Source organism: Nomascus leucogenys, chromosome 19, assembly GCF_006542625.1.
Source record: "Nomascus leucogenys isolate Asia chromosome 19, Asia_NLE_v1, whole genome shotgun sequence".
Lineage (NCBI taxonomy): Eukaryota > Metazoa > Chordata > Mammalia > Primates > Hylobatidae > Nomascus > Nomascus leucogenys.
Window position 1 is genome coordinate 21,594,742 of NC_044399.1, and position 24,271 is coordinate 21,619,012.

Here is a 24,271-nt window from a genome sequence, read left to right on the forward strand (position 1 = left end):
TCGTTTTGCCTGGAGACACTAAAAATGTTGCCTTCATCATTGAAAGCCAAACATTTTACAAGGATGTATAGAAAAGCAACAACAAAGCAGCATATTTAAGAAACATAGTAAAAAGGATCAACCTTCACTCCTGGATTTAAGGATAGGCTAATAGTGGCTTATAGGTCTTTTATGTATGACATATTGTTACGTAAATTCTCTATTGTTAAGTAAATTAAGTAAATTACTTAATTTAATCTATTGTTAAATCTATTGTTAGGTAAATTAAGTAAAATTCCCTATTGTTAAGTAAATTAAGTAAAACAATTCTCTATTGTTAAGTAAATTAAGTAAATTCTCTCAGAGTAAGATGTGACTTTTTATTTACTTATAAAAATGAGATTTATGATCGAGAGAGACTATAAGTGGATGTTAGAGACATTTTGATATTAATGATGGTATTTTAGGTTTCTGAGTTCTGCGGGATTAGTTCTCTGATGTTTAATTTAGCAAAATAAAAAAGAGGAATTGCTAGTTCAGAAATGTTTCATGTTCACATTTATAATAAATAGTTGGCCCACCTTGGATAATTTTGAATTATATGTGATCTCTCTTTAGGTAATGCCCTTCCTTCAATGAAAGATGGAGACTGAGATAGCAAGCTGTTGTCTACCAGAAATGGAGTTTCGAAAATTTTCTTAGACGCTCTATTGGACAATAAAAGCATATAATACTATCTGCCAAATTAAAAAAACAGAAGCTCTGTGCCTGTATATCAGTGAGTAGATAAAGTCAATGCTGAACTGTCCAAATCAGTAAAACATTTTTAAAAGTCATCAATATTTTGGATCAGAGCATTTAAATGTGTTATATGAGACTTGGAAGAAATAGCAAAGGACTTCGTACATTCCAAGGGAATAACTATCCAGGTTAACTGCTGACTTTTCTCCCAAGTGAAAACAAAGAAGTATACTTATTAATAGAAACCTTAATGAAAGCTGAGCATACAATCTATTATAGTAAAGAATTTGTATAAATATGGAACAAGCATGCTATGTTTAGGTTTGGAGAAGTAATTGTTAATTTATTAATTGTTCTGTATATCTTTGACAAGTCTATATTCTTGAATATTAGATTATTTTACAAAAGCTTAACATGTTACAGGGGCTGGTACAAGGAGTATATATATATTTTTTTCTGGTACTTTTCTAGATTTTCTTTTCTGGTTACTGTTTTCTGAAGACCTTCCTCGCCTTCAGTTTTTAAAAGATATTGAGAAATTTTAACTAGCAGTTTAAAAATATTAAATTGGACTCTTAAGGGCTCTACTCCAATTATTCTGCCCAAGTCTTGGAAGTTTTTGCTTGTAGGGATTCTGAGACCATAGCAAATTCTTTGGTTATTTCTTGAATTACATATAGTGTAAGTCTACTGACTTCCAGATTAGCTGCAATTTAATCATATGTTGAAAAATTTCTGAGACTTCTAAAAATAGTTTCTCTTCAGTATATTTTATCTGGTAGTTCCATTTGCAAAGCAGTTCTTTAGCTATTACATTTGTAAGGTTTTTATCAAAAAGAACTGTTCTCCTGTAATAGTCCCAAAGCAAAAGTCTCAGGTTGAGACATGGAAAAGTGCTTAGGACGGTTAGAATTCTCTCTACTTGAGTGAATTTAGCAATTATAGGAATATGATTTTATGTTAGCAGGATTGATGGTAGGTAGAGTTGATATCCATGTAAAATTAGGGCCTCGTCAAATGTATATGTCTGCCTTTTCCTTATGAAATACTCTTATAATTGGGAACAGATACAAAAAGGAGAAATATTTTAGAGTTAAAACAAAGATTACATGAAAATAAAGAAAACAGAATAAAAATACTCATTGCAAGAATATTCACCCAAATGACACATCTCCAAATCAATAGGTTTAATTATAATTTAATTATAATATACTTTTATAAATATTTATATGCATGTCTCAGAATACTGAATTTCTTGTTCTAGGAAATTGACAATTTATGTGTTCAAAATAAGTGACATACTAGTCAAAAGCAATCTGAAAAATGAAACTATGAAAACAATTTAACTAACAATGACATGAAAAGGAATAAATAGGAATAAATTTAACAAAGAAGTATAAGATTTATATGCTAAAACAATAAAATAGTGCTGAGAAGAATTATAGAAGATGTAAATACACAGAGAGACTGTCTATTTTCACGAATTATAGGAACTACTATAATGAAAATAGCAATTCTCTCCAAATTGTTTATAGATTTCCTTAAATTCCTATCTAAATCATAGCCGTACATTCTGGAGTAATTGACAAGCTAATCTTAAAATGTATATAGAAATGCAAGGGACCCAGAGTATTAAAAAAAATCTTTAAAAAGAAGAAAAATGGTAGATGACTTATACTACATGGTTATAATACTCTAAATTCATAGTAATTAAGATAGTGCAATATTGGCAAAGAGTCGAACACATAGATTAATGAAACTGAATTGACAGTCTACAAATAAACTGTAATTTATGGTTAGCCAATCTTTAACAAAGGTAGCAAGATAATTTAATGGGAAAGAATAATTTTTCAGCAAGTTGTGCTGAAACATATGGATACCCACATGCAAAAACAAAATAAATATATATATATATCTTACCTTACACCATACATGAATATTAACTCAAGGTAGATCATAGTTCTAAATATAAGCACTAAAACTGCAAACTTTTCAAAAGAAAACATAGAAGAAAATCATCTTGAACTTGAATTAGACAAGGAGTATAGATAAAACACCAAAAGTATGAACCATAAATAAAAATTATAAATTGGACTTTATTAAAATACAAACAAAATTGTACTTAAGTAGGAGAGGCAGAGCAAGATGATAGAATAGAAGATTCCACTGGTTGTCCCTCCCACTGCCCTGCAAAGTCACCGATTTAATAACTAAAAATCACCTTCATAAGAACTAAAAATCAAGTGAACACTCACAGTACCTGGTTTTAATTTCCTATCCCTGAGAGAGGTACTGAAGAGGTAGGAAAAACAGTGTTGAATTATCAACGCAACCTCTTCCCTATCCCCCAGCAGCCACGGCATGGTGCAGAGAGCATTTTTGTGCAATGGGGAGAAGGAGACTGCAGCAATAGTGAGACATTAAACTCAATGCTGCCCTTTATAGCAGAAAACAAAATCTGACCCAAATCAGGTGATACCTGCCCATGGAGGGAGCATTTAAACCAGCCCTAGCAAGAGGGGAATCTCCAATTCCAGCGGTCCAAACTTGAGTTCCCGCAGGCCTCAGCATTGCAAGCTAGATTGTGCTAGGGCCCTAAATAAATTTGAAAGATAGTTTCAGCCTCCAGGACTGCAAATCCTAGTTTAGTCCTAGTGCTGAACTTGGTTCATAGACAGTGGACTTAGGGGCACATGACATACTGAGACAGCAGCTGGGGTGTCTAACGGAGTGCTGTCATCACTCCTCCCCTAACCCCAGGCTGTACACGTCATGGCTCCAAAAAAGACCTCTTCCCTCTGCTTGAGGAGAGGAAAAGTAGGGTGGACTTTTTCTTGTATTTTGGGTACCAACTCAGCCAAAGTGGGATAGGGCAGCAATCGAAGTCATGAGGCCCCCTTTCCAAGCCCTGGCTCCCAGATGACATTCCTAGACACAGCCTGGACAAGAATGGAACCCACTGCCTTGAAGAGTAAAACCAAGTCATGACAGGATTCATCACCTGCTAACTGAAGAGTCCTTGGGCCCAGAATAACCAGCAGCGATACCAGTACTACACTGAGGGCCCTGGGTGAGCCACTGAGATCTGCTGCCTTCAAGTGAGACTAATCACATTCCCAGTTGTGGTGGCTAAGGGATGAGACTCCCTCCATTTAAGAAAAGTGGAGGGAAAAGTAAAGGGGACTTTGTCTTACATGTTAGGCACCAGCTTGGCCACAGAAAGGTAGAGCACCAGACAGGCTCTTAGGTCCCTGATTCCAGAACTTTGCTCTTGCACAGCATTTTTGGACCTGTCCTGGGCCAGAGGAGAACCCACTGCCCCAAAGGGTGAGTCCCAAGACAGGCAACATTCACAACAAGCTGACTTAAGAGCCCTTGGGCCTTAAGGGAACCATCAGTGGTAGTCTAGCAATACTCCCCATGGGCCTGTGGTGATGGTGGCCACAAGATGAGGCTTTTCCACTTTTGAAAGGCAGGGTAATGGATGTGAAGGAATGTGACTTATGGTTTGAATGCCAGCTCTAAGAGTAGAATGCCAATCTCAGAGTTATTGGCCTTAAAAGAGGTGATAGAGAACATGAGAAGGATGGAAAGCTTATTCAACAAGAAAATAACAGAGAACTTCTAAAACCGAAAGAATGATATCAGAGTCCAAGTACAAGAAGGTTATAGAACACCAAGCAGATTTTACCCAAAGAAGCCTATCTCAAGGCATTTAGTAACCAAATGCCCAAAGGTCAAGGATAAAGAAGGGATTCTAAAAGCACCAAGAGAAAAGAAACAAATAACATACAATGGAGCTCTAATACATATGGCAGCAGACTTTTCATTAGAAATCTTACAGGCCAGGAGAGAGTGGCATGACATATTCAGGGGATGAAGGAAAAAAATCTTTTACCCTAGAATATGTTCAGCAAAAATATCCTTTAAGCATGAAGAAGAAACAAAGGCTTTCCAAGACAATCAAGAGCTGAGGAATTTCATCAACACCAGGCCTGTTCTACAAGAAATGCTAAAGGGAGTACTTCAATCAGAAAGAAAAGGACATTAATGAGTAATAAGAAAACACTTGAAGATCCAAAACTGCCTGGTAATAGTAACTACAGAGAAAAACACAGAATATTGTAACACTATACCTGAGGTGTATAAAATATTTCTATCTTAAGTAGAAAGGCTAAATGATGAACCAATGAAAAATAAGAACTATGACAACTTTTCAAGACAGATGATTCCATCAGATATAAATAGAAATAATAAGTTAAAAAGTGGGGGAATGGAGTTAAGGCATAGAGTCATCACTAATTTTCTTTTTCTTGTTTGCTTGTTTATGCAAATAGTGTTTTATCAGCTTAAAATAATGGGTTATAAGATAGTATTTGCAAGAATCATGGTAACCTCAAACCCAAAAAGCATACACCATATACACAAAATATAAAAAGCAAGAAACTAAATCCTATCACCAGAGAAAATCACCTTCACTAAAAGGAAGCAAGGAAAAAGGAATAGAAGACCACAAAACAGTCAGAAAACAGATAACAAATGGCAGTAGTAAGTTCTTACTTATCAATAACATTGAATGTAAATGGCTTAAGTCCTCCAGTCAAAAGATATAGAGTGGCTGAATGGATACAAATACAAGATCCAATGATCTTTCGCCTACAAGAAATCTAGTTCGCCTATTAAGACACACATAGGCTGAAAATAAAGGGATGGAAAAAGATATTCCATGCCAATGGAAACTAAAAAAAAGAGGAATAGCTGTACTTAAACAGATTTCAAGGCAAAAAAATATGAAATGACAAAGATGGTCACTGTATAATGATAAAGGGAAAAGGGATCAATTCACCAAGAGGATATAAAAATTTTAAATATATATGCACCCAACACTGGAGCACCCAGATATATAAAACAAATATTATTAGAGCTAAAGATAAATATAGACCACAATACAATAATAGCTGTAGACTTCAACACCCCACTTTCAGCACTGGATATATCTTTTAGACAGAAAATTGACAAAGAGACATCGGAGTCAATCTGCACTATAAACCAAATGGACCTAATAGATATTTATGGAATATTTTATTCAACAGCTGCAGAATAAAAATCCTTTTCCTAGGCACATGGATCATTCTCAAGAATAGACCATATGCTAAGTTACAAAACAAGTCTTAAAACATTAAAAAAGAAAGAAATAATATCAAGAATCTTCTCTGACCACAAGCATATGCCAACAAACTGGAATATCTGTAAATAATGTAAAAATCCTCAGATACATACAACTACAAAGATTGAACCATGAAGGAATCCAAAACCTGAACAGACCAATAACAAGTAACAAGATGTAAGTAAATCAAAAGTCTTCCAGTAAAGAAAATCCTGAGACCCAATGGCTTCACTGCTGAATTTTACCAAACATTTAAAGAAGAACTTATACCAATCATACTCAAAATATTCCCAAAAAAAGAGGAGGAGGGAATACTTCCAAACTCATTCTACAAGACTAGTATTAGTCTGATACCAAAATTAGATGAGACATGTTTAAAAAAAAGAAAGCTACAGGCCAGTACCTCTGATGAATATTGATTCAAAAATACTCAACAAACTACTACTAAACAAAATTCAACAATACATTTAAAATATCATGCATCATGAACAAGTGGAATTTATCCCTGGGATGTAAGTGTGGTTCATCATATGCAAGTCAATCAATGTGATACATCATATCAACAGAATGAGGAAAAAAACTAATAATCATTTCAATTGATGGTGAGAAAACATTTGATAAAATTCAACATCATTTTATAATAAAAGCCCTAAAAAATAGGTGTAGAGGGAACATACCTCAACATAATAAAAGCCATATATAACAGAACCACAGCTAGTATCATATTGAATGAGAAGAAACTAAAAGCCTTTCCTCCAAGATCTGGAACACAACAAGAATGCCCACTGTCACCACTGTTATTCAACATAGTACCAGAAGTCCTCACTTGAGCAATCAGACAAGAGAAATAAAGGGCATTTGAATTAAAAAGGAAGAAATCCAATTGTCCTTGTTTGCAGATGATATGGTCTTATATTTGGAAAAATCTAAAAACTCCACCAAAAAACTGTTAGAACTGATAAATTCAATAAAGTTGCAGAATACAAAATTAACATATAAAAGTCAGTAGCATTTCTATACACCTATGGTGAACAATCTGAACAAGAAATCAAAAAAGTAATCTCATTTACAACAGCCACCAATAAAATCAAATACCTAGGAATTAACCAAAGAAGTGAAAGATCTCTATAATGAAAACTATAAAATACTGACAAAAGAAATTGAAGAGGACACCAGTAAATGAAAATATATTCCATGTTCATGGGTTGAAGAATCAATATTGTTAAAATTTTCATACCACCCAAAGCGATCTGGAGATTCATTCAAATCTGTAGCAAAATACTAATGACATTATTCACAGAAATAGAAAAGAAATCCTAAAACTTATGTGGAACCAAAAAAGACCCAGAATAGCCCAAATATCCTAAGCAAAAAGAACAAAACTGGGAGAATCCCATCACTGGACTTCAAATTATACTACAGAGCTATAGTAACTAAAACAGGATGGTACTGGCACACAGAAACATAGACCAATGCAACAGAATAGAGAACCCAGAAACAAATCCACATGCCTATAGTGAACTCATTTTCAACAAAGGTGCCAAGAATATATACTGGGAAAAAGACAGTCTTTTTAATAAAATGATGCTGGGGAAACTGAATACTCATATAGAGAAGAATGAAACTAGACCACTGTCTCTTACCATATATAAAAATAAAATCAAAATTTATTAAAGACTTACATCTAAGACCTCAACCTATGAAACTACTACAAGAAAACATCAAGGGAACTCTCCAAGACATTGTTCTGGGCCAAAATTTCTTGATCAATACCTCACAGGCACAGGCAACCAAAGCAAAAGTGGACAAATGGGATCACATCAAGTTAAAAAGCTACTACACGGCAAAGGGAACAATAAGAAAAGTGACGAGACAACCCACCAAATGGGAGAAAATATTTGCATACTACCCATCTGACAAGGAATTAACAACTAGAATATATAAGGAGTTCAAACAACTCTATAGGGAAAACAATCTACTAACCTGATTTTAAAATGGGCAAAATATTTGAATAGAAATTTCTCAGAAGAAGAAGTGCAAATGGCAAACAGGTATATGAAAAGGCGTTCAGCACTGATCATCAGAAAAAGGCAAATCAAAACTAAAATGAGATATCATCTCACCCCGCGTTAAAATGACTTACATCCAAACATAGGCAATAACAAATGCTGGCAAGGATGTTGAGAAAATGGAACCCTTGTACACCGTTGGTAGAAATGTAAATTAGCACAATTACTATGGAGAAAAGTTTGGAGGGTGTTCAAAAAAGTAAAAATAGAGCTAGCATATGATCCAGCAATCTCACTGCTGGGTATATACCCCCAAAGTAAAGAAACGGTGTATCAAAGATCTATCTGCACTCCCATGTTTGTTGTAGCACTGTTCACAATAGCCACAATTTGGAAGCAAACTAAGTGTCCATCAGCAGATGAATGAATAAAGAAAATGTGATAAAGATGAATGGAGAAAGCAAATGTGATAATTATACACAATGGAGTACTATCCAGCCATCAAAAACAATGAGATCCTGTCGTCTGGAACAATGGAGGGAACTGGAGGTCAGTATGTTAAGTGAAGTAAGCCAGGCACAGAAAGACAAACATCACATGTTATCACTTATTTGTAGTATCTATAAATCAAAACAATTTTAATCATGGAAATAGAGAGTACAAGGATGGTTACCAGAGGCTGGTAAAGATAATGGGAGGGTTAAAGGGAGGTGGAGATGGTTAATAAATATAAAAAATAGTTAAAAAGAATGAATAAGACCTAGTATTTGATAGCACAACATGTAAACTTTAGTCAATAATTTAATTGTACATTTTAAAATAACTAAAAGGGTATAATTGAATTGTTTATAACACAAAGGATAAATGCTTGAGGAGATGGATACCCCATTTTTATGATGTGATTATTATGTATTGCATGTCTGTATCAAAACATCTCATGTAACCCACAAATATATACACCTACTATGTACCCACAAAAATTAAAACGTTTTAAAATTATTTTTATAAGTGAAAATTACACTCTAAATGACGCTTAGAAAAATATACAATTCATAGACTGTGAGAAAATATCTGCAAATTATATATCTAACACAAGGCTCTTAACCAAAATACATAAAGAATACTTACAACTGAGTAATAAGACCAACTACCTAACTTAAAATGAGTAAAATATTTGAATATTTCATAAAAATAAGACATATAAAGGACCAATAAGTATATGAAAGAGTATTTGTGATCGTTAGTCATTAGAGAAATACAATTTAAAACCACAACGAGACACACCCACTGGCTGTAATAAAAAGGCAGCTAATTCTACAAGCTGGTGAAGATGTGGAGAAACTACAACACATTTTTGCAGTCCTTACAAAGTTACATATAAGTAGAAATAAAAACTACCAATTTTACTGTTAAGAATCTAAGAAAGAATCTAACAAGAAGGAAAACCTATATTCAACAAAGATTTGTATGTAAATGTTCACAGCAGCATTATTTATTGTAGCCAAAATTAAAAATATCTATCATGGAGAATGGATAAAGGAAATGTAACATATCCATGCCATGGAATAATATTCAGCAATAACAAGAAATGAAATACAGATGCAAACAAGCTAAAATATAAATGAGCCTCAGAAATATTATGCTAAGTTAAATGCATGCCCACAAATACACACAAAGCCATATACACATAAACTATATAATGTATAATTTCATTTATATAAAATATCAGGAAAGGTGCAGTTATACATGAAAAAGGCAGATCATCAGTAGCCTGGGACTAAGGGCAGAGTGTGATTTGACTGCAACTGGGCTCATGGGAATTTGGATGGGGCATTACGGAAATGTTCTAAAACTGAATTATGTTAATGGTATTAAAACTATAAATTTAGTTAAAATTATTGAACTATATTCATAAAATGGGTGGGTCAATTTCATGCTATATAAATTTTATGCCCATAAAGGTTTAAAATAACATCCTAAGTATAGTTTTTTCTCTTTAATATAAATGATTTGTAGATAAGTTACTTCTTTCATAGCTAAGAACGGAATATGCATCATCCCTCCTATATTACAGAAGAGTCTTTTCAGAATTTTATCATTTTATTAGTCTTTTCAAATAATAAATATGGTTTTCTAAATTATTTATATTGTGTCTGCTTGTATTTTATTTCATTGACTTAAAACTACCTATAATGAGATATTAACATGTCATAAAATTCGCCTTTATAGTATACAATTCAGTAGTTTTCACATATTGAGTTTTGCAGCCATCATTACAATCTAAATTTAGAACATTTTATTATGTAAAAAAAAGTAACCATTATTAATCACTTTCCATCCTCTCCCTGTCCCTCCCACATCTAAGCAAACACTAATTTACTCTATGTCTGTATAGATTTGGCTATTCTGCATTTTTCATATATGTAGAATTATTCATTGTCATATTTTTATGTTGTGACTGACTTGTTTCATTTAGCTTGAAATTTTAAGGTTCATCCAAGTCATAGCATATACCAGGGTTTCATTCCTTATTGGGGGTAATAAAATTCCACTGGAAGGGTGTACCACCTTGTGACTATCATAAGTGTATGCACATTTGGGTTGGCTCCACTTTTTGGCTATTATAAATAATACTGTATGCACATTCATGTTCAAGTTTTTGAGTGAATTACGTTTTCACTTCTCTTGGATCTATATTTTAGAGTGAAATTGCTGCGTCACGTAGTAACTCTATGTTTAACTTCTTGAGAAACTGCCAAAACATTTACTAAAGTGGATATACTATATTTCATTCCCATCACCAAAGTTTTGAGGGTTCCAACTTCTCAAAATCTTTGCCAACATTAGGGATTGGTCTGTCTTTTTTATTGTATTCATTTTGTGAATGTGAAGTGGTATCTCTTATTGTGGTTTTAATTCATATTTCCTTATTAATGATGTTGAGCATTTTCATATGGTTATTTGCCATTTTTAAATCTTATTTGGAAAAATTACTATTCATATCTTTTGCCCACTTTTTAATTGGCATCGTGTTTTATGGCTGAGTTTAAATTTTCTTATATATTCTACATACAGATTTTCATCAGATATATAATTTGTTAATATTTTCTCATATTTTGTTAGGTGTCTTTTCACTTTTTTAAAAAATTACTTATTACTTGTTTACTTTTTAGAGACAGGGTCTTACTTATTTGCTGAGACTGAAGTACAGTGGTGCAGTCATAGCTCATTGCAGCCTCAGAAGCCTAGGCTCAAGCGATCCTCCCACCTTAGCCTCTTGAGTAGCTAGGATTACAGATAAATGTCATTATGACTGGTTAATTTTTAAATAGTTTTGTAGAGGTGGGGTCTCACCATATTTCCCAGACTGTGCTCAATCTCCTGGCCTTAAGAGAACCTGCCTCAGCCTCCCCAAATGCTTGGATTACACGTGTAAGCCACTATGCCAAGCTGCTTTATTATGTCTTTGAAGCACAAGATTTTCTCATTTTGATATAGTTCAATTTATCTATTTTTCCTTATCACATTTGTGTGCATCTAATGTTGTATTTTTAAAAAATGCCTAAACCAAGATCTTGAAAATTACATCTCCGTTCTTCAAACAGTTGTATTATCTCTTACATTAACTCCTTGATCCTTTATAAGCTAATTTTTGTATATGGTGTAAGATAGATTCCAAACTCAAATTTTTGTGTGTGGATATAGAGTTGTCTCAGTATCATTTGTTTAAAAGATAATTGTTTCCCTCATTTAATTGCCTTGGCACTGTTGTTGAAAAATCAATTGATAATAAATGTGTGGCTTTATTTCTAGACTCTTCAATTCTATTGAATTGATCTGTATGTCTATCCCTATTCTATTTCAGTACTTTAAATTTATTTTCTTTTCTTTCTTAAAATTTATTCTGTTGACTTTTTTTTCTAGGTTTGTGAGTACAATGGTCAGCTAATTCATTTATAAATATTCATACAGTGTTAAAAATGGAATTAAGGCCGTGAGTTTACTTCTAAATACCACTCATGCTGAATCTGAATAAACATTTAAAAAATGAAAATAAAGCAAGCATTTTACAATTTTAACTTTTATGTTTTAAACCATGGACTGTTTAGAAGCTTGTTCTGTTGTATTTACACATTTAAAAATTTTACTTGGCTGGACGTGGTGGCTCACGCCTGTAATCCCAGCACTTTGGAAGGCCGAGGCGGGCAGATCACGAGGTCAGAAGATTGAGACCATCCTGGCCAATATGGTGAAACCCCGTCTCTACTAAAAATATAAAAATTAGCTGGGCATTGTGGCATGTGCCTGTAATCCCAGCTACTTGGGAGGCTGAGGCAGGAGAATTGCTTGAACCAGGGAGTCAGAGGTTTCAGTGAGCCGAGATTGAGCCACTGCACTCCAGCCTGGTGAGAGAGCGAGACTCTGTCTCAAACAAACAAAAAAATTTACTTATTTGGTTGACTGATTATTTTGCTTTTGTTGTTCATCATTGCTTTTTATTTCATTCTGGTCTGAGATAAGTGTGTAAGATCTTTAGACATTGGAATTTGTTGCAAGTATCTCTTGTTACGAAAAGACTGGTTTCTGAGGGCAGTGAGACTACCCTATCAGTGGTTTTCTGACTGCTGGTATGAGGAAAACAGGCTGTAAAATTTTTATTGAGTAATGATCCTGCCATGTCTCAGAAAAAATATTTCCAATCCCAGAACCAATCAATGATTTCCTAAGAATACTAAGTCTAAGCCTCACCTCCAGCTTCCCTACAAGACATGTAAATGGACCCAGAGTTTCATCTTCATACTGTACTAAACCTAGATCTGTTGCAGATAGTTCTTTGGCATTTAATCTCCAGCCCTCAATGCTGATCTCAGAATCCCTGGACAAAGAAGCCTCATCTCCTACTCACCCACAGGGTGCTTCCTTTCCATTTTGTCTCTTCTCTTATTAAATGCAAATATGTACTTTAACGTGTGTTTGTACATTTTGTATAGCATTACTAAGAATTTAGAGAAGAAGGGATGATTTAGGTCTGTGCTCAAATTGCCCTTTTAATACAGATGTCTAGCAGATTGTATCTAAGATGCATTATGCAGATTGATACACTAGGATTTTGTGACTTTTGTATGAAAATGGGTGCATAGTTTTGTTTTTAATCACAGTTCAATAAAAATGATCTTTTTTCCACTTAGAGAAAGGATATAAACCAAAACCTATTTAATCAATCTTCAGTGTGACAATTAAAGTTGATATAAATATTCACTGTAGATACAGTCTGAACATGCTTAGTGGTGTTTGAGGTATTTACCAAATCACAATCCAAAATGTACTCAATTTTATATACCATTACATGAAATAATTATTCCTGATTATAGAAGACTTTATAACAATATTTTCTTTTTTTAATCATAACTGTACATATTACTATGTACAAAAATTCACTTTGAAATCTGATCCTTTTTGTTAGTTGCAATGAAGAGAAAAACAAACACAGATACGTGTGTGTGCTGACAGTAGGAATCAGAGGGATATAACATTTAAATAATGATAAAAATGTAGGTTTTTCTCTTTAGGTAAAGAGATAGATAAAACCTTTCTACTATTATGTAAACCAGGCAATATTTACTCCTATTTAGCTAAAGAGGAACTAGGTACAAATTGGTTCATAATTTGTGTAAGGTTACACACCCCATTTGACTCAAATTTGGTATTACTCTATTCTTTCCATTATGCCTACACCATTGCCAATAAGAAATGACTAATTTCTGGTCTTCAGAGTGTAATTTATCACCGTGACGGATGTGAGTGTGACATCACTGAATGTGTCTGTGTGTTGTCTTTTTTTTAACTCTTTAATTCAATGAATTTCTATGGTAACTCAATGTATTTGCTTTTTCTTTCAGCTCTGGAACTCCTATGATATCCTGCTTATCACTGTTATGGTGAGTTTGATATGTTGAATTAATATTTTGCAAATATTCACTACATCCCTTTTGACCTACATGCAGAAAATATATTTTTCTGCTCCTCTGGTATTGCTCATAGACATGTAACTACTTTTACCCAATGATGTAAACCAGAGTCTTGAGATAGGTTTACACAACGTGCTTCTTTTTTCGGGCTTCTGCTATTGCCATGACAAAAATATGGCAAGAGTAGAACATTTAATGAACTCGAAGAGGTTATGGTTATATATATGAGAGCAACAAACCTCAAAAAATTGTTAAGCACAGCTTTAATAAATGGAGTTGGTTAGTATCGAATGCATAGAAAACTTTAAAACTTTTTGAAAAAGCTGTGTTTTCAAATGCACCACCAACTTGATCTAAAGAGTCCATGACCATTCCAATCATGAAAATACCTCTGGTCCCTCCACTTTCAACAGACACAAAGCAGGCTGAGAACTCTACTCAGCTACCAAGAATGGAATATTCTTCTTTGCCTCTTCAGCAGTAGTCCAGTAGAATGAGGACAAAGCAAGAATATTCCTGAGCAGCAGAATCAGGAGTCATAAAAAAAATAAAAAGTAAAGTGGCAAATCCCTTCCAAGAAAACAGAAATGGGGCCAAACCAAATAAGCTTTTCTACCCTCAAGGTAATGAACCTAATAAATCTGCCCAGTGAGATTTCAGAATTTCTAGAGATTACTGTCTGCTGTAAGCCTCCCATTATTCATTTTTGTAACAGGAATGTTTATAGAGGCTATATTCTCCATGTTTCATCATTGTAGGCTGTATTTGTGTGGCCAAAATATACTTTTCTTTATAGTTTATAGATTTCTAGACTTTTTTTTAAGATAAAAGGGTATTCAAAGACTCAGGGAGAAAAAAGAGTGCTGTCACTTTCATGAATGAATTTGCACAGTTGGTCAACAAATGGTCCTTCATCTCCGGAGAACTCTCGTGGTCATGAATGTATCTTTGGCCTCTCTGAACTAAGTAATCATCTGTGGCAAAGTCAGAAAATTCTAAAAGATCTTAGTATTATCACTACTTTTGTATCTTCTCTCTTCTTATGATTCCTTCTGGGTTGGTTTTAGTAGTTACCTTTTCCAATATCAGTAGGTAAATTTCTTATAGACAATATCTTTGTATTAGGTTTTAGATGCTGTCATTATAGGAATGCATAACACTTACATCATTAGTTTTCACCTTCAAATGCAAATACATAATTTGTCCTTGCTAAATTCATAGGAATGTGGCTCTAACTTGCTTTGATCTTATTACAATTTCTGTACATTTGGAGAATATGAGTGTTTACAACATACTTTAAAATATTCACTTACCATTTTGTAGTATAACCACTATATTATTTAGACTAGTTTTAAAAAAGTGACCAATATGTAAAGCAATGATTAGAAAGAAGTATTTTAACCTCTAAATACCCTCCATTACAATAACACTCAAACTGCTGCATGAAGATTTTACAAATAAGCAAACCGATTGAAATTAGAACATAATTTGATCAACATCAAGTGACCAAGAGTCAGATTTGACATCAGAACTCAAATCTTTCAATACCATACGTTTTAGAAACATAGATATATAAGACAATAGACAGAGGAAAAATTTCACAGTGAATGATAAAGCACTCTTTTTATTACCTCATAAACTAGGAAACATCTTCCAGACCAGTGATGGCTTGTACTTATTTGAATTTTTATATTACATGAAAATATCCATTTGATTTTCTTTGCATAGCCTAAATTTACCCACTGAAATATAGCAACAAATGTTTAATTAGATACTGAATGCCATAACCTCCAAGCTCTTACCATAGAAGTCAGTGAGCTATTGGCTGGGTGCAGTGGCTCATGCCTGTAATCCCAGCACTTTGGGAGGCTGAGGCCGGCGGATCACTTGAGGTCTGGAATTCGAGACTAGCCTGGCCAACATGGTGAAAACCCGTCTCTATGAAAAATATAAAAATTAGCTGGATGTGGTGGTGCACACCTGCAATTCCAGCTACTAGGGAGGATGAAGTAGGAGAATTGCTTGAATCCAGGAGATGGAGGCTGCAGGAGCCAAGATAGTGCCACTGCACTCCAGCCTGGGCGACAGAGCTAGACTCTGTCTAAAAAAAAAAAAAAAAAAAGTCAGTGAAATATAGCTGGATAGACAGAGAGATAGATATGAAAACTGAGTGAATTTTTCACAAGTCTAATTTTCAAACATTTTCAGACTTAGCTTTTTAAAATTAGAACTAAGATATTAAAAAGCAAGTCACAATTAAGTCACCAATAAGCTACGTCAATTTTGTTTGGCCTTCTGTGCCACAATGACTTTGTCATCACTTCATTAGCTTATACATGCTTTGTCAACAGTATTTCTCACAACAGTAGCGATTATAAACAAAACAATTACTACTCAGAAACTAGAGAGGTAGTAGGGAGATGGAGGATTTGAAAAATGTACCATGGAATGATTAAGAAGACCACACACTGTTTTCCACACACATGCCCAAAGAGAATGTGACAAGGAAGATCAGAAATCATTAATACAGTAGTTAAAAGCAGCTGTGTCACTGTCTACCCCAAATACCACTTATTCAGGAGGTCATTTGTAGAGACTGTATATATACAGATAAACATATTTGTATACACATATCTATATATGCATACATATATGCATATACACACACGTATATATAAGAATAAGTACAATGAAGAAAAGACCAAAGTTAGAGAAGACATGCTACAAAACAACTGAAATAAAAAGACAAAATAATTTTTAGAAGAAAATAAAAACCACCCAATATTTTGGATAAGAAGAAAGCTGCCATGTCACAAAACTGTAAGTTGCTCAAGAATCACCACGAAATAATTTCCTAAATAGGTTGAATGTTAACTTCATATAGAAAAATAAATCTAGAGATCAACCAAGGCAAAGTAAAAAGAAAAAAAATCAGCAAATTAGTAATTTCCTCACCCCAATAGAGAAAATTCACAATCAATACACTGCTTTTAGATTGATGTAGGAGTAGGACAGACTTCTCAACTTCAGCATTATTAACATTTTGGGCTAGATAACTGTTTGGGAGAGTCTGCCCTGAGCATTGTAAGGTATTTAGCTGTAACTCACCGCTACTAACTAGACAACACTGGAACCCGCCTGTTTGAAATTATATATATATATGTATATACACACACATATATATACATAAAATACATATATATACACATATGTATACATATGCACACATGTGTATACATATGTGTACACGTGCATATACGTATGTGTACACGTGCGTATGCATATGTGTAATGTGTATGCATGTAAGTACACATATGTATACGTGTGTGTGTGTGTGTGTGTGTTTGTGTATGTATCTTCCAACATTCCCAAATATTTCCTGGGGGGAATAATCACTCCCTGTTGAAAGCTACTTATCTGGACCATTTATTTAATACGCAAACAGGTAAAAGTTCACTCATCAAAATTTACCAATGATTTCTCAACACACTTAAAATCCAGCGTGGTCACCATATCCATCATGATCCTAACGCTTCTCCATAATCACTGTTTGTCACCTGTCATAGTCTTTGCTCTTCCTGGGAAAAGCCACCGCATCCCCACTGGAAATCTTTATACTTCACGTTTTTCTTTTTTTTTTTTTTTCTGGAATGTTCTTTCTTAAGAAATTACTAAGATTTGTACTTTCATTTTAAATCTCAGCTCTTCACAGTATTATTGTCTCTCAGCAGAGTACTGACTTACAAGCACAGGGACTCCATCTTGTTTGTGGCTGTAAGATTATAATCTGTAACAGTGATTTGCTTTCAACATAGGAGGCATTCAATGCATTTCCTGAATACATTTTTAAAAGAATAAATAAATATATTCCTACAAGTTAAAAAGGTGCATTTTTAAAAGGACAAGTAATACATAAACACATGATATGTACAATAAACATGAACGAGTTTTAACCTTAAAATAATCTTTTTTTTTTTTTTTTTTTGGAGAAGGGTTCTGGCTCTGTTCCCCAGGCTGGAGTGCATTGGCACAATCTCGGATCACTGCAAGCTCCACCTCCCAGGTTCACGCCATTCTCCTGCCTCAGCCTCCCCAGTAGCTGGGACTACAGGCACCCGCCACCATGCCCGGCTAATTTTTTGTATTTTTAGTAGAGATGGGGTTTCACCATGTTAGCCAGGATGGTCTTGATCTCCTGACCTCGTGACCCACCCGCCTCGGCCTCCCAAAGTGCTGAGATTACAGGCGTGAGCCACCACGCCTGGCTGATAATGTATTTTTAAAGAAACAGATGTCATATGAAATAAGCTTAGCAAAAAAATTCAAAATAACTTGTATGCGCAAGGATGAATTTAAAGAAACTCCTCCTTATATGCAGCTAATAGAGTTGTATGTTATAAATACGTTTGAAAGGTAATGATGGAAAAACTATTATTGAAAATGCAAATTATCTATGACTTAACAATGTAACCAATATTTAACTAATTTAATCTGTAAATTTTTTTAGAGAAAATCTTGTACATTTGCACATAGAGATGTACTTAATTAGTACTGCTTAATATTTAGTAATAAAGAAAAAAATAGGAAAATCTAACAATTTATTTTTTTTTAACAGGGTCTTAATCTGTTGCCCAGGCTGGAGTGCAATGGCACAATCATGGCTCACCACAGCCTCAAACTCCTGTGCTCAAGCAATCTTCTTGCCTCCAACTCCCAAGTAGCTAGGACTACAAGCATCAACTACCATGCCTGTAACAAAATTTGATCAACAAGGGAATGCATAAAAATGTATATTTATATGTTATACATTATAGAAATAAAATTAATAAATTTTATATAGATACCATTAATCTTAAAATAGTATGTCTTAAAATAAATTAAAATAATTCATTTATCATTCTATATGTCTTATTTAGTATTTCATAAGTAAGTTAAAATACTAAACACTACTATATAAAACACACATATATAGTAGAACATAATACAGAATGAAGAATATTCAAATTCATAATGATTTCATCTGAGAAAAATGAGGAGTTATACCTGTGGATGGGAGCATACAAGATTTAGTTCCAATTTTGATTTTTCTCTGTCTCTTTCTTAAGAAGAAAAAAAAATCTGAAGCAAATTATCACAGTATTAATATCTGTTTACTCTAAATCAGGATACATGTATGTTGTAACATTTTATAACATTTTTTGCTTATACTTTGAAAGGAAATAAAATGTTAAAGTTTTAGTTCAATATTTATGACATGATTATTTGCCAAGCAATTTATTAAATGCTGAATCATGGAAGGTGGTACCATCACTTTGCATAGAGAAGAAATTTGAACTAGATTTGAATGAGAATTTGTCATTTAAAAACTAAGGTAATGAGAACCAAAACCTCATTACTAAGAATGAAAAAAGTATGAGCATGTGCATAATTCTAGAGGTACTATAGGATGAATGTTATCTTACTATAGACAAAAAGTAATGTTATACTAAAATTTGTTCCAAGAGCTGTGATAAATTTGCAGATGGCTTCAAATGGAGAGTCCTCAGAATCCTTGCTTGATTCACCATCATCCTGAATACATTTTAAAAATATTTTAACATATAGTAAATAACTCTTCCAAGTTCAGAATGTTAAATTATATTTCTCGATTCACTGTACTATATTAGACAGTGGATATTAATTTAATAATTGATGTCATGCTTTTCTGATTCCACTGCTTATCTCAGATTTGAACTAAGTCTCTAAGGCTAAGACAGAGCCTAATTGACATATTTCTTACAAAAACAGAAAGAAAAAAAATTAGATGAGGCTGGGTGTGGTGGCTCACGCCTGTAATCCCAGCACTCTGGGAGGCCGAGGCAGGTGGATCACCTGAGGTCAGGAGTTCGAGACCAGCCTGGACAACACGGCAAAACCCCATCTCTACTAAAAATAAAAAATATATATGTATATATGTATATATATTGTATATATATGTATATATGTATATATATTGTATATATATGTATATATGTATATATATTGTATATATATGTATATATATAGTATATATATGTATATATATGTGTATATATGTATGTATATGTGTATATATGTGTGTATATGTGTATATATATGTGTATATATGTATATATGTGTATATATACATATATACACATATACATATAAACACACACATACATACATACACACACACACACACAAATTAGCTGGGTGTGGTGGTACATGCCTGTAGTCCCAACTACTCAGGAGGCTGAGGTGGGAAGATTGCCTGAACCTGTGAGGCGGAGGTTGCAGTGAGCTGAGATTGCGCCACTGCTCTCCAGGCTGGGTGATGAAGTGAGACTCAATGTAAAAACAAAACAAAACAAACAAACAACCAAAGCAAAACTAGATGTATCCAGTGTTCTTATATTTCAGAGAATTTTAGAGAGATGTCAAAAATAATAAATTTATTAAGGAAAGACAATAATGTTAGAAACAAAAGCATTTTAAAATGTTTGCAAACACAACACTTAAAGCAATTGATTTATTAATTGAATTTGATGGAGAAAAGTGTCTTCAAACTATTATCTAAATCCATTTGAAAATGATTTGTGATATCAACTTGCAAAGTACAAATAACACATCAAATAAACATTCATTCTGTATTTTGTTGAGTGTGAGATCCAATTGTTGTTTTGTCTTGCCTGTGGCATCCTTATTCTTATCTCTTTGCTTAATTAATATCTCTCTCTGTTTCCTCTAGAAAGTATGTATGAATTAAGGCAACTAACTTTAGCTGTGGCCTCTAAAATAAATATTATGGCACTTACAACTATTTAGGTTATTAGTTGGATCTTCTAGAATGTAAGTTTGGGGATTCATTTTACTTATTATCCCTCATTAGTATGGTAAATTGTCAGCATATATTACTTGAATAAATAAATGAATCTTGAAATCTCACTAATGAAACAGGAAGTACATTATTTTTAGCATGTGCAGTAGATATGCTTACAGAGATGAGGCATACAGTGTGTGAAAACTGGCTAAATATTGTAATACCGATGCCTAGAGCTTCATTGACCAGAATGTTAACTACCAAGGAAGAGAAGTTGGCAGTCTTGGGAAACTATTGCTGCCAGGAAGGAGTGAGGTAACTTAACAGAAGGCGTCAGTTGGAAGCAGGATATGCAAGAAAAAAAAAAATGAAAATAGACAATTAAGAAAATAAAAAGATAAAAAATAATAAGGCACATCAACGTCTCCCATCACAAAGAAAGTTGCCATCCAGTGGATGAACTCTGTTTCACTTTACTAACAGACAAGAACACCTTCTATGTAAGAAACATACTAACACAATGAAGTTCCTCACCCTAGTTGGCATAGAGACATTTTCTACTGCCAGTCCCAGAAAATATAAGACATTTAAAAATGAGCAAAAATAGGAAGTAGCATTCTTACTATGCTGCTATAAAAATAAAACACAAGATGAGAATTAAAACATTTCAGCTGAAGAAAATATTACCCCAAGAAACAACAAAGCAGAACAAAACAAACAATGGCAAAAACTTGTAACAGTAATTACAAAAAACTAAGTAACTTAAAACAAGCAACTGCAGAAAATAAGAGCATTCTGAAGCAGATATTTTTAAAAGAAATGAATAAATCAATGAGGGAAGAAATAAGAAAAAAGATATGAAATGACAATTGTGTACACTGAGACAGAAAAGGCAAAATAAACTCAGTAATGAATCAGAGATTACGAAATAAACCAGTTAGTGTAGATTTCATAAAAATAAAAATCTACTAATGGACATTGAGAAGTATTATGAAAAGAGTCAAGAAACACAAATAAAATCATAAACTAGATAAAATGCATCAGATGGTAAATGATAAATACAGAAAAAAGGGAAAAGTAACACGAAATTTCTTTTAGAAGAAAAACAAAACAATGAAAATTAATATTTTAAATGTATTTCAGGAAAACTACCCATTAATAAAAAGAAAACCTGAATCTCCATAATAAATGGACCTATTACTAAAAAAAGTTAACAAGGAACACTCAACCCCAAAATATAGTCTAGTAAAATAACTGGACTCCAAAAATAAAAGAAAAAAAGTTATTGGAGGCTTCAAAGCATAAAAGACTAAGACATTTACAAAAAGAAGAAAAGGAAGTTAACATCAAATTTCTGCACAGCAGCATATGAGTAAGAAGAAATAGAGTAAAATAGAAAACAAAGTAGAAGAATTTTCAAACTAGCCAAGCTACTAATAAGATATCAAGACAATAGACATGTACAACCAATGAGATACCTGAACTCATAAGCCTTTTGTGAGAAATCTATTAAAGAATAAAATTTATCCAACAAGAGATAACACAAAAGCTTTGGCAAATTAAATGATAAGCAAACAAATACATTTAATTGCAAATATAAAATTTAAAAAATATAATAAGAGTGAAAGAAGAGTAAAAAATGAAAAAAATTTATATAGTAGAAATAAGATTCTACTATAGTAGAAATAAGATGAGAGGAGATGAAGAGAAATAAATGAGATGCGTAGAAATAAATAAGATAAATAAAAGATGAGTAGAAATAAATGAGAGGAGAATTGAGTAAGAAAGAAGAAAACAGAATAAATTCATTGTTATTGCATAAACAGATTAAAACCAAATGATAAAAATTAATCAGATAAGCTAAACAGGAAAAACATAGATACAAAAAGAAAAAAAAGGGGCACTAAGGGCATTTTGAACTGTATTTTTAAAATAAAATTAACCATAGATATGTAAATCAGTACAAACAAACACACACATACACAGTTCAAAACATTAAAAAGTTTTTTGCTTTTTGTTTTTCTTTCTAAGGGAGCGAGCAAAAAAGCAAGAGATCAACCACTCAAGAAAGAGATTGAGCAAGCACAAGAGTGAAAGTAACAGTGAGAGCTAGGATGAAAGTAAAGAAAAAGGCAGAGATGGAGACTGAAAGACAGAAGAAAGGACAGAGAAAGACCACAGAAACACCGTAAATAAAATACACACAGGATCAGACAAAGAACATACAGAATCAGGGAAAGAACTCACTACTAAAGGAACAAAATCCAGGTCAAGTAATTGAGCTTAAAGAAATAAAGAATAATTAATTGTTTGATGAAGAATTCAAAATAATCACCTTAAACTCAGTGAGCTACAAGAGCACACAGATTAACAAATAGAATCAGTAAAATGATACATGAACAAAATGAAAATATCAACAGACAGAAATAATAAAAGAATCAGAAATTTTTGAGTAAAATATCACAATTTCTAAACTGACTACATCAAAAGAGAACTTCAAAAGACTCAATCAAGCAGAAGAAAGAATCAGCAAACTTGCAGATGGGTCATTTAAAATTATCCAATAATAGAAAAAGAAAAAAAATAGTGTGAAGAAATTCTATGGAACTTATGAGACACAAACATATGAACCCATGTATGTATGATAGGAATTCCAGAAGGAGAAAAGAGACAGAAAGGATTAGAAATCTTTTTTTTTCTTAAATCATGGTAAAAAACTTCTCAAATCTGGAGAAAGAAATTGACCTCTACATTCACTGTTATGGCTAATATTGAGTATCATCTTCATTGGATTGAAGGATGCAAAGTATTGTTCCTGGATATGCCTGTGAGGGTGTTGCCAAAGGAGATTAATATTTGAGTCAGTGGACTGGGAGAAGCAGACCCACTTCTCTTGAGTGGGCACCATCTAATCAGTTGCCAGAACGGCTAGAATAAAGCACACAGGAGAAGATGGAAGAGAAGACTCGCTGAGTCTTCTGGCTTTCATTTTTCTCCAGTGCTGGATGGCTCCTGCCCTCAAACATCAAACTCCAAGTTCTTCAGCTTTTGGACTCTTGGACTTACACCGGTGGTTGCCAGGGGATCTCAGGCCCTGGCCACAGATTGAAGGCTGCACTCTCAGCTTCCCTGCTTTTGAGGTTTTGGGACTCCTACTGATCCACCTCTGGCTTCCTTGCTCCTCAACTTGCAGACGGCCTATCGTGGGACTTTACCTTGTGATCGCATGAGTCATTTCTCCTTAATAAACTCCCTTTCATATATCCACATAGCCTATTAGTTCTGTTCCTCTAGAGAACCCTGAGTGATACATTAGTGAAGCTCAAAAAATTCCAAATAGAATGAAGTAGATGATATCTACAGAGATACATTATAATCCGATTGTAAAAAAATAAAAGAGAAAGAGATCAGTTTTGAAGCAGCAAAGTAAAACAATTTCGCATGTACAATGGAGCCCCCATAAGACCTTTGTTGACTTTCTCAGTAGGAACCTTGCAGTCTTGAAGGGAGTGAGCTGATAAATACAAAGTAGTGAAATAAGAAAAGACAAAAAAAACCCTGCCAAACAAAAAGACTAAAGCTGGCA